The sequence below is a fragment of the Choristoneura fumiferana genome, chromosome 15 (assembly GCF_025370935.1).
Source record: "Choristoneura fumiferana chromosome 15, NRCan_CFum_1, whole genome shotgun sequence".
Taxonomy (NCBI): Eukaryota; Metazoa; Arthropoda; class Insecta; order Lepidoptera; family Tortricidae; genus Choristoneura; species Choristoneura fumiferana.
The window spans coordinates 1,783,968-1,801,236 of NC_133486.1; the positions used below are offsets into that span (position 1 = coordinate 1,783,968).

Consider the following 17,269-nt stretch of genomic DNA (forward strand, 5'->3'; position numbering starts at 1 on the left):
CTCCCCGGACATCGGGGTCAAAAGTTGAGGCATCACGCCCCGCTCCGCAACCGCACCCGCCGCCGACACAGACGATGGCTCCGGCGAAGGTAGAGGGGAGGATCGCAGCTCATCCCGAGACATCAGCACCTCATCCCCCCCCACAACGGTGACGGAGTCCGATCCTGAGTCACTGAGCAATTCGTCTCTCCCCCCTCCGACATCGGGGACAGAAGGGGAGGCATCCCCTCCCGTCTCGCAACCGCACCCACCACCGACGCGGACGAAGGCTCCATCGAAGGCAAGGGGGGGACCGCAGCTCGTCCCGAGGCACAAGCGCCTCATCCCCACCCGACGGTGGCCGGGCCCGATCGCAAGTCACTGAGCAATCCGTCTCTCCCCCCTCCGACATCGGGGGCAGAAGGTGAGGAATCTCCCATCTTCCCAATGGATACCTCCCCCTCCCCCCCCCCGACCTCGGAGAGGGGAGAGGCGAGTCCAGTTGTGTAATACTTCTATCGGTCGGCTAGCGGCTACTCATCAGTTACAGCCGGCGAACAAGCAAGACTGGCTTGACCAGGCCACCCCAGCCACCGCTCAATTCAGCGCAGGGCAGCCAGCCAGTGTCAGTGGCTACCGGCTAGTAAATAATGGCTATCGGCTAGTAACAGGCGACAATAGCGTTCTCAGCCCTCACTCTCAGCGAATGAACAAGCAAGACTGGCTAGATGCAGCCACCTTAGGCACCGGTCAACTGGGCGAAGCCGCCAGTTGCAAGTGGCCAGCGGCCAGCAGCTACTGGCCAGGAGACAATGGCTAGCGGCCACTCATCAGTAACAGCCGGCGAACAAGCAAGACTGGCTTGACCAGGCCACCCCAGCCACCGCTCAATTCAGCGCAGAGCAGCAAAAATTACCCGGATCAAAAGGATTTCCCCGAATTACAGACTCCCGATACAAAATTATGTTGTTGCTCTAAGTGCAACGTTAGTTTCTTGCAATTTGGTGTTTTTCGAGTACTTTTCCAAAGTTCAAATTTAATACATTTAATAAAAAGTGGATTTAATGCTTGAGGTCATTTTTGCCATATTTTGGCTGTTATCCAATCCACACAGTCCGGCTTGATTGTGTTTGTACCAACAGAAATATAAAGGTCAGGCATGCTGTCTGATGATCGTTCTTCATCATTAACAAAAACAGATCCCGGTTCAGCTCAACAAGTTCCGTTAGATTCAATCAATTCACTTTCTTCTTCTTCCCTAATATTCACTTGGAGCAATTCCCCATTTTTGTCTTTGTTTTTGCTATTCATCTGTACTTTTATCTTTTATAGATAGGACACGCTTCTCTCTCTTTATCTTTGCATAGTTTTCTTTTTGTTGTTCTTTTCTCAGTGCACTTAGTTTCGGATCATTTTTTATTTTTTCATGATGTATTATGCTAGCTCTTCTTTTGGCTTCTAAATTATTTCGCGATTTTGTATATCCATAGTCTACAACAAGGAAAATATGATTATTATCGTGTACTACCATAGTACATTTTTTTCCCAAATGTTTCATTTCCCAAGTATCAAATATTTTCTTATGGTTTTATAGAGCACAGTAGGTTAGGTTAGGTTTATTTATTGAACACAGCTTTGTATGTTTCATTTCATTTGAAAATAAGAATACGCTTGTAATTTGACTGTGTTGCTACAAAAATCTCAAAAAATAACCATTTTTGTTTCTTGACGCCTGAATTAAAAATAAATGCGATGATTTTAAAAATCAATTCGACGTTAAACTCTGTATCTTGCCAGAGATAAGGCGTCCTAGTCAAATTATAGATTCCTTTCCTCCAATGTATTTGCCAAATTATTGACTGAAGCAGCAGATGAAGTTTTTTCAGTTAAAAAATCTTCCTAGGATTTTCTGTCCGCCATGGTGGGCTTTGATTCTGGATGCAGTAAAAAGGCGAAAAGATGAGATATAGGGCTAACATGAATGAGGAAAACTGTAACGATTAAGTAAGTGAACATGATTAAATAAACTAAAAATATTTTTAAGAAAAAGAAGGTAAGACTACTGGAGAAATTTTTGCGCTTCCCTATATCATTTCGCCCCGAGGGACTATTTTGTGTCCAAGAGCTGATCGTAATCCTCGACCAGCAAAGCAGTTTCTAAAAATTCTTTTTGTTTTCGCTGCATCATTTTCACCTTTGGCAGTAACTTGAGCAACGCTGCGGTAACGCAGAAACTGTTACTTATATTTGTGCCGCATATTTCACCCGCATTTTTTTCTTATAAGATGATATTTTAAGTTGACATGGGCTGCAGAAATTTTCAACAGATATAAAAAACTCTCGTTCACTTTCCTTAATTCTTGTAAATGGGCCCCATTTTCCTATCTTACCATCTAATGAGATGGTCTCATAATTTAGAAAAATATTTCTTTTAGACTTAAACAAATGGGGAACGTCATAACTTTTTCGTCATTCATTATGTAGAAAATAGTTTAATATGTCATCGAGCCTAGACATTTGTAATAATTTTCGGGCATCTATAGGTATTCGTCGGGACTTGATCACAAACAGTATTTAAAACTTTGAACCCGCGCAAGCCGGAACTTCGGTTATATATTTTTTATAATGACCGTCATGTTTTGCGACGATATGGTTCCTTTGGTAAAATAAATGGATATGGGTTGTTTAAATTATTTGTCCCGTTTGCTGTGCGTCCTAGTTCACCCAAATCTTCGAATCTTTCGATTTTATCTGCACCAGTATTTAAAAGCAGTGTTGGCTTAATTGATAGCCATTTCGTGGAATAGTAGGCAGCAAAGCTTGTCTTGTTCATTCTTGAACGGTGCTACTTTTTGTAAATGTTGTAGGACACACTTGTTGACCCGAGTCTCCTATTTAAGAATATTATGAAGGGTTTTTTCTGACGGAAGCGGCACTATTTGACTGAGAAACCTATATGTTCTCGGTGATCGTTTGAATATGACCAACGCGGAAATTTTATTTTTCACTGTTCATCTTCTCCCCTTTGGCTTGCGCTTTTGATTGTTGACCGCATTAAAAACAATTTCGTTTTGAATTAACGATACTAAATGGTTGACTTTTGTGCAAAGGTCGTAGCGTACACCTTGTTTTTCGGAGATACTCGAACTTATTTTTTCTTGGCGAGAGCTCTGTAAAACTAAGGAGGATGTTATTTAATAACTTCTATTAGCAACTACTCTTATATTAGTTTGCAAATTACGTTACATATTTTACTTGGACAGTGAACTACATTGATCTAAGTACTTACAACAGTTACATCAAAACGAAATATATTTGGTGTATTTATCTATTTGGATGTGTCAATCACTCGTCTGTTCAAAATTTAAATTATGCTCGCCTTCTATGATTACTACACACTGAAAATGCTATCTGCATTTGGTGAGGCCAAGTTAGTTCAAATCTACAAGTCCACTCTTATAATAACTCTGGATTGTTTTTTATTCCAATATACCTTTGTCTTTTGCACATTTTTGAGCTATTCTTCTTTTTTCCAAATATTTTTTGTCTTCATTTGGTTTAGGGGCAATTATGGGGTGGCCTTAGCATTCTAGATCTGCAACAAGGTACAGTCAACTACAAAGAGCTGTATACACGGCCCCACCGCTGCTTAAAAAACGGTGACGGTACGGAATTGCAGTGACGTGCCGTAAACGTCACGACTTTTGGTGAACAGCATGCGGTAAAGTCCTGACGTTTACGGCACGCCACTGCGATTCCGCAGCGTTTGCTTGCGTATTTTAAGCAATGGTGTGAAGAGCATGCAATATAAAAGATGCGTCACTGCAATTCCGTACCGTCACCGTTTTTTAAGCAGCGATATAGTCGCGGCCTTAATCTTACAAAAGGATGTAACTTTTCGCATGATTAAATCGACGGTCCCTTCCCTGGTTACCTACTGATTCGCCGACAATTTTTACGCAGCTTATTGATTGGCAGACCACATTTCGCCGAGTAACGGTACGCCAATGAATTTGTACGCATTATTGTTTCGCAGACTAACGTTTCGTAACTTAGGCACTTGTCCCACCGCCGACGATGAGCGAGAAGCGAGTAGAGCGAGTAACTAGAAATGAGTGGGCGAGCAGCGAGAAGCGAGTGTAGTTTTGTCGCTCGGCTGTGAGCGAGTGTTCACGTGCGACGGGCGATTACTCGCTCCACTCGACTCGCTCGTGCGGGGCGGCCGCCAAGCTGACATCGCTGAGCGAGTATCTATAGCTCAGAGAGTTTTATAGCTCTTGTCGCTGCGACAAAAGATGTAAGAGCGAGTTCTCGCCGACAGTGTGAACAGCCAGCGATCAACTATTAATATATGTGTCTCTTTTACTCACACAGGATCTTATATCTTTTGTTCGCTTCTTGAGCGAGAAAATAGTCGATAGCCAATCGTTTCCTCGCTGGCGGTGAGACAACTGCCTTAACCTTTAGTAGACTATTCAGTTCTCTTATGTGTGAGTAAGCCGAACAACTAAGTAGGTATTAACAGAAATCCGTTTAGCCGATTAATCACTAACATATTTTGAACGTTTGCTCGAACAACTTCTCGCTTTCGAGTTTGTGATTATTTTATATTGAAGTTGAATCAAAACTAATTCGTGACGCCAGCAGTTCGGTTCTGGCACTCGCCAGCCGCTGCCGCTGCACGCTGGCTTCGCTCGCTCGGCTCGTGCGTTGTTGGTCGCAATTATACCTATTAGTTATTCTGTGCTAACGCTGACACTACCTCGCTGACGCTCCTCGTCGTACCCAACTACATATTGATGTCATGTGATAACTCTGATTATCGTGTTTCGGAGTACAGTTGCTCGTTTAACTGAATGAAACAATTACGCAACAATCAATCTACTAAAGTTTAGTCACTAAACGTAAATCTGCATCTATCGAGGAAGAGGCTATAATAAATTTGGTTCTGTACATTTACTGTCGTTGTAGAGAGCACTTCTTTTTAATGTTTTTTTTTTATTGCTTCATATTTAAGTTTTAAAGTCTTTCATGAGCGTACACTTGTAGTAATTCCACATGAATTATAAGTAAGTACTCTAAATTTTCCTCCATGCAGATTCCTTGTCCTTATTTGTGACTGCATTCGTCTTCTTGTTTTGACTATTACTTTATATTTATCGACTACACGAGCAATTGATCTTCAGCAGTATTGAAATTTGCTGCCCATTCTCTTTTTTTCGAATCCATTGTTAATTATAAATAATTTAGTAATTTTGCGTAAAAATCCCACAAGCTTAGAACTTAGTTAGTATCACTTAACAAAATGATTTTGGCAGCTGGAGGGGCAACAATGAACTCGCCGGGTAGGCATTAGAGGCTCCCCGTATACTAATTCAGCAGAGGAAGTCTGCACGTCCTGCTTAACTGCAGATCGCATGCCGAGAACCGAAATCAAAACGGGAAAAGGAATCATTAAGCGAGCCTTCAATAACATTTGCCCATTACCTATTAATGTATGTAATAGATTAAATTTAATTAAGTCCAGTCTTAAAATCTCTATAGTTACTTGAGTTTAATTAAGTCAAGTCTTAATCTCTGGGTTTACTGTACCTAATAAATCATTGCTGTTTCGTCTTTTCTTATTTAGTAAAGTAAACAACCTAAAATGAATAGCGAATGGTCTGGTACTACTGGCATAACAATTTCTAATTCAATTTACTTAAACTCGAATCTTACCTATGTCCTAATGTTATTCGTACCAATTTATCATGACAAATCAAAATAGTATATATTAGCGGAAACTTTAGTACCGGACAATCTGTTATTCTTAGCATAACACAACCTTCTACTACTAGTAGATAATCATGTTATATTGAAAAGGTTATCTTATGCTAAGAATTACTAGTAAATTAATGCGAACTTAAACAACAAACAATGATAATCATGCATTGAAAAGGGTATATTATTATCACTGCCTTGCCGCACAAAAGAGCATAAGTGAGTAGCGTTGGGGTAGCGCTTACGCCCTTTGTCTGACATGGCAGAATTGCATAGATAAGAAATTATTTATTCCTACTATCATTTGCGGTGGAGCATGTCAATGTGCCTGACAGCGCCATCTACACAATGTTACGCAAATTACGTGGCTTATTGATGAATTAAAGAACTGTCATCGATTGTTTGTAGCAAATCAATAAACCAAGTAGTTCTTTAGGGAGCTAACAGAGGGCGCTTATGTAAACCAACTTTTAGGAAACAATTTTTATTATAATGGCTTTCCAAATATACACCGAAGAAATCAGACCTCTCGCATTTGAATTCCCCGGCATCACTCCACCCATCCACGAGCCGACACAAACTTTTGTCTCTGTTTCTAGTAGAATCAGAAAGAATTGCTGCTCAGCATTTAATTTAGGAGCTTTTGCAAGCTGGAAATTTTCTGGGATCATGGTTTTATTTATTAAGCCCTATTATGCTTGGCTAACCTGTCTCGTATAATCTTCCCCCAACGTTCAGAGATTTAGGTACTTGGGCACTTTCTTGCCTAATATTTCTGTCGGCTTTTTTCCCTCTCCTAAAATTGATAAAATTTCGAGTGGGACACATTTTTCTTTTTCAGCCTCACTTATGTTTTAAATTTTAGGTGTTTCAAGAAGTTATTAATTATTAGGCATAAACTACGTAATTGCGGCAATCTTCTTTATGAATAAATAAAAAAATATCATGGGACACTTGACACCAATTGACCTAGTCCCAAACTAAGCAAAGCTTGTACTATGAACACTAGGCAACGGATAAACATAGTTATATAGATAAATACATACTTAAATACATATTAAACATCCAAGACCCGAGAACAAACATTCGTATTATTCATGGGTAAGGCCGCGAATTTTGTGTGACAAATGTGAATGTTATGTGACAAAGAAATAACATAAAAAAATACGTGACGTTACCATAAAACTTAACGTAAATTTTTATAAAGCCTAGATCATACTGGTAAATATTCTCATTAGATAACGTATCTATGAAAAAAAATACATGTCATATAATAAAGTGAAGTTTTATTTTTACTACAACTTTTGTTTATTTTTTTTACAAAAAGTTGTAGTTGATAGACATAACATATTAAAATACATTATACCTACATTTTTTTATCCTAAAATTGACACCCATTGTTCCACACACAAACATATACAAATTATCTATCTATTATAGTTTCTGACGATACTGATACTAAACCTGTCCTACTTATATGGGATCTATAGCCTCGTGAGGCCCAAGCCCAAATAATGCAGTGAGACCTAAACGCCCACTGTACATTACAAAGTACAATTTCTTTACATGTACAGTCACCACACGCGATTGTTGAGCCACTTGCCACTGTTCCTAATTTTGCCGTGTAATGCTAATCGGGTTTAGTCGGTTATACTCGTATATTCAGACATGGCATGATAAGTCACACGACTTCGAATAATAGAAGGAAAAATATATTTGTATCTTTGTCATTGTGTTTGACAAGCGTGAAGTGTCATTTGCCAGTTAGATACACTGAATCACTTGATTGCCTATTGCCTTTTGGAGAGCCGGAACCGGAACTAGCAACCTGACAGCAGAGTACACCCAAAGTCAACCAATTGCAGGTCTAGCTACGGTAACCTAGCGACAATAGGGATGTTGACGCCATTCAAAAATAATTCGTAGGCACGACTCCAGTAAAAAAACGCTTTATTTTAGCCCTGAAAACCAGATTAATTTTCGATTTACTGTAAAATTAGATTTTTTGTTGCTTTAAAACAAATAAATAGTTAGTTTATTGAGTTGGCGAAACAAATTTGCCATTGAAACTCTATGGGAGAATTGTGTTTTGGCACAGCTCATAAAAAGTACGTCAGTTGATTGGTGGTGTCAACATCCCAATTGTTTTAGCGTAGCGATAGTAACGCTAGTGATTGATCATTTCGACTTCGTAAAAACTCGGAACCCACGATTTAATCCGAACTCTATTTATGTCTATGGTCATCGAATCGCCGATTTTCCGCCATATTGCATTAGTTATATTACAATCTTTGTTACCATCGGCTTGGATACTCAGCATTCGGATGAAGTCGGGAATGACAAGAGATTTAGAGCCAAAACCTCTACCTATATTGATTTATTTTCAAGGTCTACTTGAATTGATTACTCGACTATTAAGCATGTTCATAAAAACAAAAATATATCATGACTGTTTATTTTTTTTATTTTTAAATATAACAGTGCAAAAAAATACACATTATTTAAGAAAACTTAACTCGTGTGGGTAAAGCTAATAGCTGGTATATGCCCCATGGTTGTCTATTACAGATTGGAGACGCGAAGGCATAGACTCGACCACTTCCTCGCAAGTCTTCCCATACTTCTTGACAATGACTTTCAACGGCCTCTCTCGTTCGCTCATTCCGGTTTTCCCATCTCTGAACCATTAAACCCCACAGGTTCTCTATGGGGATCCGCGGATTTAGCAGGCCAAGGTATAACCGTCATTTCGTTTCGATGTTGATGGAACCAGTCATTCACAATTCTGGCTCTATGTATCGTGCAGTTGTCGTGTACGAAGTTAAAATTTGGTACTTCTTCCTCTGTATAAACTGTCCTTACCGTGGGCAGCATGCTTTCGTCTAATACACTGACGTAAAATTGAGCATTAGTTCTGGGAGGTAATGGGACCAGCTCGCCTACACCAGCAGAGCTCATCCAGCCCCATAAATTTGCACTGATACGACCTGACTCCCGGTTTGGTATCACATGATCTTCCATATATCGTGTATTGTCATACCGCCAGAGATGCAAACGGCCGTGGTCACTAGATTTAAACGATTTTTCATCACAAAATATTGTATTACTCCAATCAAAATTTCGGTATTGACGTGCAAAATTTAATCGTGCGGCTTTGTGAGCTTCTGTCAAAGCAATCTTATATGCGGGACGTCTATGGTGCAAATTCATCGAATGGAGATATTTCCGGATGGTATTGGGGTGCAAATTGAAACGGTCTGCGAAATAATTGGTGGATATAAAGCTATTATTTTCGTACTTCTGTCGCATCTCATCGCGTTGCTCAGCCGAGAGTATCGAAATACCACGGTTGCCTTCACGGTGATCATTTATAGCTCCTTCTTCAGCATACCTATTCACCCACAAACTGACAGTATTTCGCTGCACATTTAAAGTTCTTGCTATTGCACGTATGCTTAAGCCTTGCTGGTGCAAAATTACAATTTGATGTCTGGTTTCGTTGCTAATCGAAGGTGGCATCGCGGAAGGCTTGTTCAAATTGGCAATTTACTACATGTAATTTACATTGACAACCCCATTGTCAATTATATATTTTTTTCAAAGTTAGATTTTCAGTACGGAAGTATGAATGTTAACTTTTCCTTCACCTTGAACTCATAATATAGTAATAGTCGCATTTCTCCTTATCTTATATTTATATCTTTATAATTTCAAGTTTTTTATTTACTTGATTACTTATATTTACTTGATTAGATTATATTTTCATGCAATTTAACTGTTGGCTAACCGGAAGACCAAGCCTGCCAACCTGACAATAGAGAATTACACCCAAAGCTAACCAATAAGAGGTCAAGAAACAGTAACCTAGCGACAATTGTTATAACGTAACTATAGCAGCGGAAAAATCATGATTGGTCATACGACATCGGGAAAACTCGTAATCCACTACTATGTCCGAACGTTGTTTAGGAGTCTAATTTTAATAAATTACCGATGTTCTGTCAGATTATTTTTGACAGCCGATTTGATGGAAATACCGAATGACAAAGATAGAAACACATATTTTTCTCATCCTTTTACAAGAACATAGACATGTCATCACACATTATCAGTCGTTCACGACGATGCCACACGAGTATGCCCGATTTGCATTACACCGCTAAATTATGCATAGTGGCAAGTGGCTCAACAATGCCGGTTCATATTCCGGATCCTCTTCATCTTCATCAGATGGGATAGTCTTCGATTTCGGATTCGTCAAGCAGGCGCGTAATGTCCTCATCTCCAAGACCTAAAATAAAAAATACCCAAAATTGATTATGTAGTCACTAACGCCCACTGTACAGTGAGATGCACACAGTTTTCGACAAGGTGATGAAAAATAGTAAACTATCATAATTTAAAAAAATAACTGGTAATTATTGATATTTAACTCTTTATCTACGTGTTTAAAAGGAATTTAATTTAAAAAACCTCATGATTCAACTAATAAAACCAGATATAACTTACGTCTCGTCCGCTTTGGTGGCTTCGTCGAGACTAAATGGCCGATGTCTACGAACAAATGATATTTGAAGTTTCAAATCAATCAAACGTCAAACGTCACTTCTGTCCAGTCGAAACTCAGTGGTTTTGGAACATATTTCTTTTTCTTTTGCTTTGGAATGGGGGCTATAATGGCTTTGCGTTTGGACCTAGTTTGCTGCGCTGGAGAAGGATGCGGTGACAGTAACGAAGATAAAGAGTGAAGTTGAGGTAATGGTGTTAGAGGGTTGGAATCTTGAAGCAATTGCGTGATGCCGGGGGTCGCAGGAATGCACTGGATATTCGAAATGTTGCAGCTTGAGGCTTGGGGCTGATCATGCTCTTCGTCTGAACTATCTAATAAGTTAAATCTCTAAGGATGACGGTATGGAATGTGGTTCGGAGCTTGCATCTGAATCGTCTTGTATGATAGGAGGCATTTGAGTTGATGTGTGTAGTGGAATGTCAACTTCTTCAACCGAAGAGCTACTGCTATCCGACGAAACTGCATTTTCTGGTGGCACAAGAGCCATTATTTTTGAAATGCGTTCCCATTTTACCCTTCCCTGAAGCAAGCAAACAGAAAAAAACATGCAAAACACAACCCAATACCAAAACCATGAAGAAGAAAAAAAAACAAACAAAATAGTATTATAATTTCGTTAGTACACACAGTATCAAAAATCAGTCACCCTAACTGACACTGACACGCTAACTGACAAATTCGGTGCGCAGGAGCAATAACCTTGATGGTTCGTAAATCTCAAAGAATATAAGGATTAACAAAGTCAAATCTATTTGCCACTTTAATTAACAGTATAGCCACAGGATTTTTTTACTTTTGATGTTGATTTAAAACAACGCTGTGCATTAAAGGGTTAAGGGGAAGAGCGCTGCTTATACTAAATCACAGGTTTTACCAATTTAGGAAGTAGTTAGTCTTAGTTAAGTGGACAATGTTAAAAGATGTTTTTGGAAATAAATTATTATGATTATTAAGTTTAGGTAACAAATGAACTAAGTAGGTAAGTGAATCTCTCCGTTTGTCTCTCACTTCACTTTAAATACGCATGTAAGCAGGACGTGAACACAGAACTCTGGTGCCGATCCTTGTACCTACAGATTCAAATTTACTTAACTTCAAAATATCCATCTAACTAACTTACTGTGCAGTCATTGGAAACCTAATAATAAACTGGTGTAAGTTAGAATTTTTATGTGTGAACTTCCCTTTACCACATTTTTTCGTTACGTTATGTAAAAAATAAGTACGTAGCATTTTGTAAAAATGTAACGTAATCGTAACGAAAGTGTAACGTATTTTAAACAAAAAATCGTTTATCATTTTTTTTTTTTTTTTTATTCGACTGGATGGCAAACGAGCAAGTGGGTCTCCAGATGGTAAGAGATCACCACCGCCCATAAACATCTACAACACCAGGGGTTTTGCAGATGCGTTGCCAACCTAGAGGGCTGAGATGGGAAATAACGACATTTTGAATATAATACATGCCACTAGCGTGGAAAAGATTACCCTATCGTATGAAAAAACAACCAGTTAAAAATAATCACTATTTACCCTTAAAATCGAACAAGCACTTCCGACGTTTTTTCGAAAAAAAAACTCCGCGTCTCTTTTGATGGCTGCTTGTCAACAAACTGATGAGATTTATTTATCTTATCGGTGTTGCCCTATTAGAGTATTAGTTGCCAGTGTACAAAAACAAATTTCTACCCAAATTGGCGTTAAAGCTAGCTGTCACCTAAGTATTCGTAACGAAAACGTGGAATTTTGGCACGTGAAAAGAAATAAATATAAAACCAGAAAATTATTTGATTTTATTGATTCCGCAATCGGTAGAACTATCATTATATATCATGAAATTTTGTTTAAACAAAATCATGATCATGAGAAATTAAATATATTAAGTACTCGTGGTCTAAAAAAATAGTCAATTTTCGTTACGTCTTGGACGTATATATATATATATATATATATATATATATATATATATATATATATATTTATATTTATCTCATTTGCGACCTTGAGAGTTTATATCGTGTAATATAATAAAAAAAACTAAACCTGTAGGTGTTATCAGTTTTTTTTATCAGCCTTCCAAATTTGAAACGTCCAAATTGGTCAAAATTCGCGGCCTTACCCTCATACAAATATCTGCACCGGCCGGGATTCGAACCCGGGACCTCAAGCTTCGTAGTCAGGTTCTCTAACCACTTAGCCATCCGGTCGTCAAATTAACCATATATAACAGGTGTAGGTAAAGGAGAAAATAAACACGTTTGGTTTGTTTTCATTAATTATATGGTTATGGTAGATTTAAATTTGGCTTTGGGGGCAGTTCTGGAACTGATAACCTAAAACAAAAAAAAAACATGGTAAATACTTACATAAAAAAAACATTGACATAGCAGAACATGAGTTACCGACTTTCGTTCAGTCTTTTGAATTTGCCATAAGATGGCGTTAATTTTTTTTACAATGAAAGACTTACGAAGGCAAAATATTTTCTACATACCAAATTTCCTCCAAAAACTTTAGCGCACTCGTAGGTACCGAGAAACCTAATAAGTGCACATTCAACACACACACGGACACACAATGAGGGCTATCGCGTATGAATTCGCCACTAGAGGCGCTAGTGTAGCGTGAGGTCTCTGAAATGTCAAATCTCATAGTTTTTGGGTGAGCTACGCGGGTTTATTTATAATTAGAATAATTTTATGAATATTTTGCAATATCTGAAATTAATTATGGCAAATATGCGTTCCGGGGCAATTTTTCCGAACAAAACGAGGACTATGCAACACTGTGGCATGCTCGATATTTTTATGGTACGGTTTTAAGGTGTATTAGATATGATTTTAATCTAAACTTTGTTTTCACGCCCGTAATAACAGACTTTGAAAGCCATACTTAAAAACCTCACGCAACAGTGCGCCATCTAGTGAGTGAAAAAACGATAGCCCTCATTGAATTGCTTGTTTGTAATAGGAGACTATCAAATTGGTAACTAATAAAAAAAATGCTCCTCACCTGGCTTGACTCTTTTATTTCATCTCTAATTTCTTGCAGTCCTGCGCGCAAGGTCTCATCCCTCCCGAGCTAAACATGGGGGGTTGTGCTTGGATGCGGGCTCTCGGACTTTGTCTCGGAGACGGGCGGGGCGACTGCGTGGAGGTGCCACGTGGGGGGGTCGACACGAGAAGCCGAGGCGTAACAGCTCGCGTCGATGGCCCTGGCTGAGTGGAGCCGTCTTGTATTTCTGGTCAAAGAAATTTTTTGATTGTTTTTTTTATTTACCAACTTCATTAGAAGAAAAACACGTTTTCTTCACTAAAAAGTAAAAATAACGCTATAATGGCGTCCTCCGTTAGATGACTCATTGCATTCAACAGAGGACAGCACTAGTGTTATTTTTTTACTGTTTAGCGAAGTCAGAGCTTATCAATATTATTTTAATTATGTACAATTTTTAGTACTTAGTACTGTGTATATTTTACTCACCTAATAATGATAAGGGACTTCCTAAGCCAAAGTGATTATTAATTATTATTATGATTTTCAGTGACACTGTCACAATTTTGGGTTTCCATTTCTGGTTGACACCAATTGACCTAGTCCCGAACTAAGCAAAGCTTGTACCAAAAAGTTAAAAATATGAAATTTACCTGATTAAAAGGTTCCACTCTTATGCACGGAAGACCAGATCCAAACGTGCCACCTAAAATCTGCAGTAACTTCTGCTCTACTTTAGACAGTGTTGGTGCGTCTGATGGACCTCCCTCAGTGCGTGTGAGTGCTGACCGGATGGCAGCAACATTTTTTTTTCAATTTTGATTTAAAATAATTTCAGTACTAAAACGAAATTTCAACTTGAAAATTCAATACAATAACCTAACCATATAAAAAATAAATTTTAATACAAGCTTTTTTTGCTGACTGTACTTGCATTGTCAACTGAGATTTATACTATACATGTACCAAATTATCGTCATACATATTTTTCACAATATGCGACTTTAAAAGTCCGTGTTTGAAATTTCACACACGCGCGGTCAATAAAATTGGGTCATGTTTCAAACTGATTTCTGAGGCTGTGGGAGAGGAGGAGGTGAGGGAGACATTTGGCAAACCCTGAAAAAAAAATCATCATGAAAACAATGAAAATAATTTACACATGTTAATACAATATAGGTAGAGTCATTCACGATGACGCGTGCCGTGGTTTTTATTACAATGCCAGCGTCTTCGTGGATAGCACTAGGTATACAGATGAGTACACGTAAGTTTATACATCAAATCAATACAACTTACGGGCTCCACGTGCGCCTTCGCTTACTAATCAAAGCGCATTCGCTCGATTCGCCACTGGGGTAGTCTCGTATGTCCACAATTATGAGCCTAAAACTATTAAGCATTGCTACAGTTCCGAAAAAAAAAACTTTGCAAAAGAAGAAAAAAAAAACAATATGAAGAAAAACCTACTCATCAACGGCATCAGGTCGCCTCAATGAATTGTTGGCGGTAGCACCAATGTGACTACGCCCACGGCCACGGCCACTTTCTTCATCGCCGAGCTCGGGGACTACGACTGCTGGGGGAGGGGCGCCGCTTGTGCTGACACCGGCACCTCTGCCACCACCACGAGTACGAACGCGGCCACGGCCACGACCACGTTCATCCCCAAGTAGAGCAACGCCGCTCTCGGGGACAATCGGGGAGGACGCACCACCACCTCTCCCGCCACCATGTGTGCGAACACCTCGGCTCCCTTGCCCTCCTAAATAAAGCACAAGCAAGTTAGTGCACCTACGCCACAAAGAATAATCATATACAAACCCACTGAAATCACATCTCCGTCCATCCAAACATGCCGTATCAAACCAAACCAAAAAAAAAACACGTGCAAATTCAGCAAATTTGTGCAAGGTCCGCCCGGATTGCTACCACCATCTCGCTCGCTAATCCTGCCTTGAAGCAGCAGTGCTGCACTGTTGTGTTTCGGCGTGGAGAGTAAGACAGCCGGTGAAACTACTGGCACGTGAGGTATCCCATCTTAGGCCTCTAGGTTGGCAACGCGTCTGCAATACCCCTAGTGTTGCAGATGTTTATGGGCGGTGGTGATCTCTTACCATCAGGAGACCCACTTGCTCGTTTGACCAGTCGAATAAAAAAAAAAAAAATTCAAATTATTATCATTATAAATATGTAACTTTCAAACAACACCCATCAAACACAAATCCAGTTAGACTACATTACTTCATAAATCCATCACCACGTGTGAGCGAGCATACCTCGGCTCCCTTGCCCTCTTCTTGTGAGTAGGTAATATATTATAAATTCTAGAAACATTTAACAATATCAATGATGATGATGATGATTCAACCAACACTTGTCGGCTAAAATAATTAATTCAATAACAGCCTCGCACAAAAATGGCGGTTTGACGTTCCAGCCCGGAGAGCGGCATTGACCAATTCTTGGAATTTTGTTCGCCACGTGCATTTCAATATCACTTTTTGGCAAAATATTAAGAGTTCAAAGCGATGTAACACTTAAATAACGTGAATAATATGTTTTACTACCAATATTTATTACATTTTCATGTTAGTAATGCAATATAAGTCAAAACACACCAAATATTCGTCAAGGTCTAAGTCATTCAACTATGGGGTGTGGGCCAAAAATGTGTAAATCACTATGTAAACACAATGTAACTGTTAAAATATGTTTATTACTTACCCAGGCATAATTTCCACACACACAACACACACGAAACGGAATTTTTAAGTTAAAAATCAAAATTAAATAAACGATGTTGACGCGTCGGCAGCCGGTACGGAATGAAATTTGAGCGCGAGAATTTCTAACGAATTCTCTATGAAGTGTTGTTGCGACCGTTATTGAATGCCGTCCTTGTCTTTTTAAGTACACGTCTTGCAAGAATGAGCAAGCTAGGAATAGTTTTTAACAGTTTTATTTAGATTTGTTCAGTACAATTAGCTGAAAATTTGGCAAAATTAATGCAAGACTTTTATCTATCAGGATATGTAGGTTATAGAGCAAAGTTAAATTTTATCCACTCTCCCCCCTCCTCCGGGGTGAGCTTCACCCCCCGCGCCCTCGAATATGTCCCGGACCGCGGTATTTTCCATTTTAAAAGAAAACCGTACACGATACATAAAAAGTGTGTATGAACGAAATAATCCTAGATAAATTTACTATAAACCTTTCATACATACAAAAGCGATACCACTTACAGTTTTAACGTAATCTGGCACCAAATACGAACATTTTTATAATTAATCGTTTTTTTCTGCTAAAAGGTTAGTTTTCTCAAAAACTTCACCCTTTACCGCCAAGGTATGTATGACAGAAGTAAAGAATAGAACATTTTCTTTATAAAAAGGTATAATTTATTTCTAAACTCTTTCATTTACCGTTGCTATGCTATTTTTTAAATTTAATTCATTTGGCCATTCAGCGAAATATAAATATTCATACTGGTTAAACGGTGTTACTTTAAATACCATTAGATTCTCATATGTTTTCCTGTAATCTATAGGTATGGACCTATTTTCTGTATTTTTTTTAAATTTTTAGGCCCTACTGGGCTTTTAGGAGATAAGGGGCGAGGAAATGGTCAATTTTCACCTATTTTCTTAAATAACTTCAAAACGGATTAATTTAAAATAAATAAAAATATATATTTGAGATTTTCATAATGTATCCTTTTATTTGATATGTCACACGATATAGTTTAGTCTCTTCGCCTTGTTGTGTGCGCGCGTGTCGCGCTGGCTGCAGGCGCGGCTGCTGTTGGCGGTGGTGCCAAAGAGCTCGCGTTGAAACAGCGGCTGGGAAAGTTGTATAAAAACTCTTTGCAGGACGATACTTCCCGGCCTATTATTTGTAACACAACATCAATATTTTGTGCGCATGTTTGAGAAAAGTACTTATTGGGACTTACTTTGCTCCACC

The 17,269-nt window shown here is 38.8% G+C and overlaps 1 protein-coding gene across 1 annotated transcript in view; it reads right to left on the reverse strand.

The window, feature by feature from the left end:
• The window catches only part of LOC141435546 (E3 SUMO-protein ligase ZBED1-like), a 138,072-nt gene that overhangs the window by 68,435 nt on the left and 52,368 nt on the right, over positions 1–17,269 (reverse strand). The gene's annotated exons all lie outside the window — the stretch shown is intronic.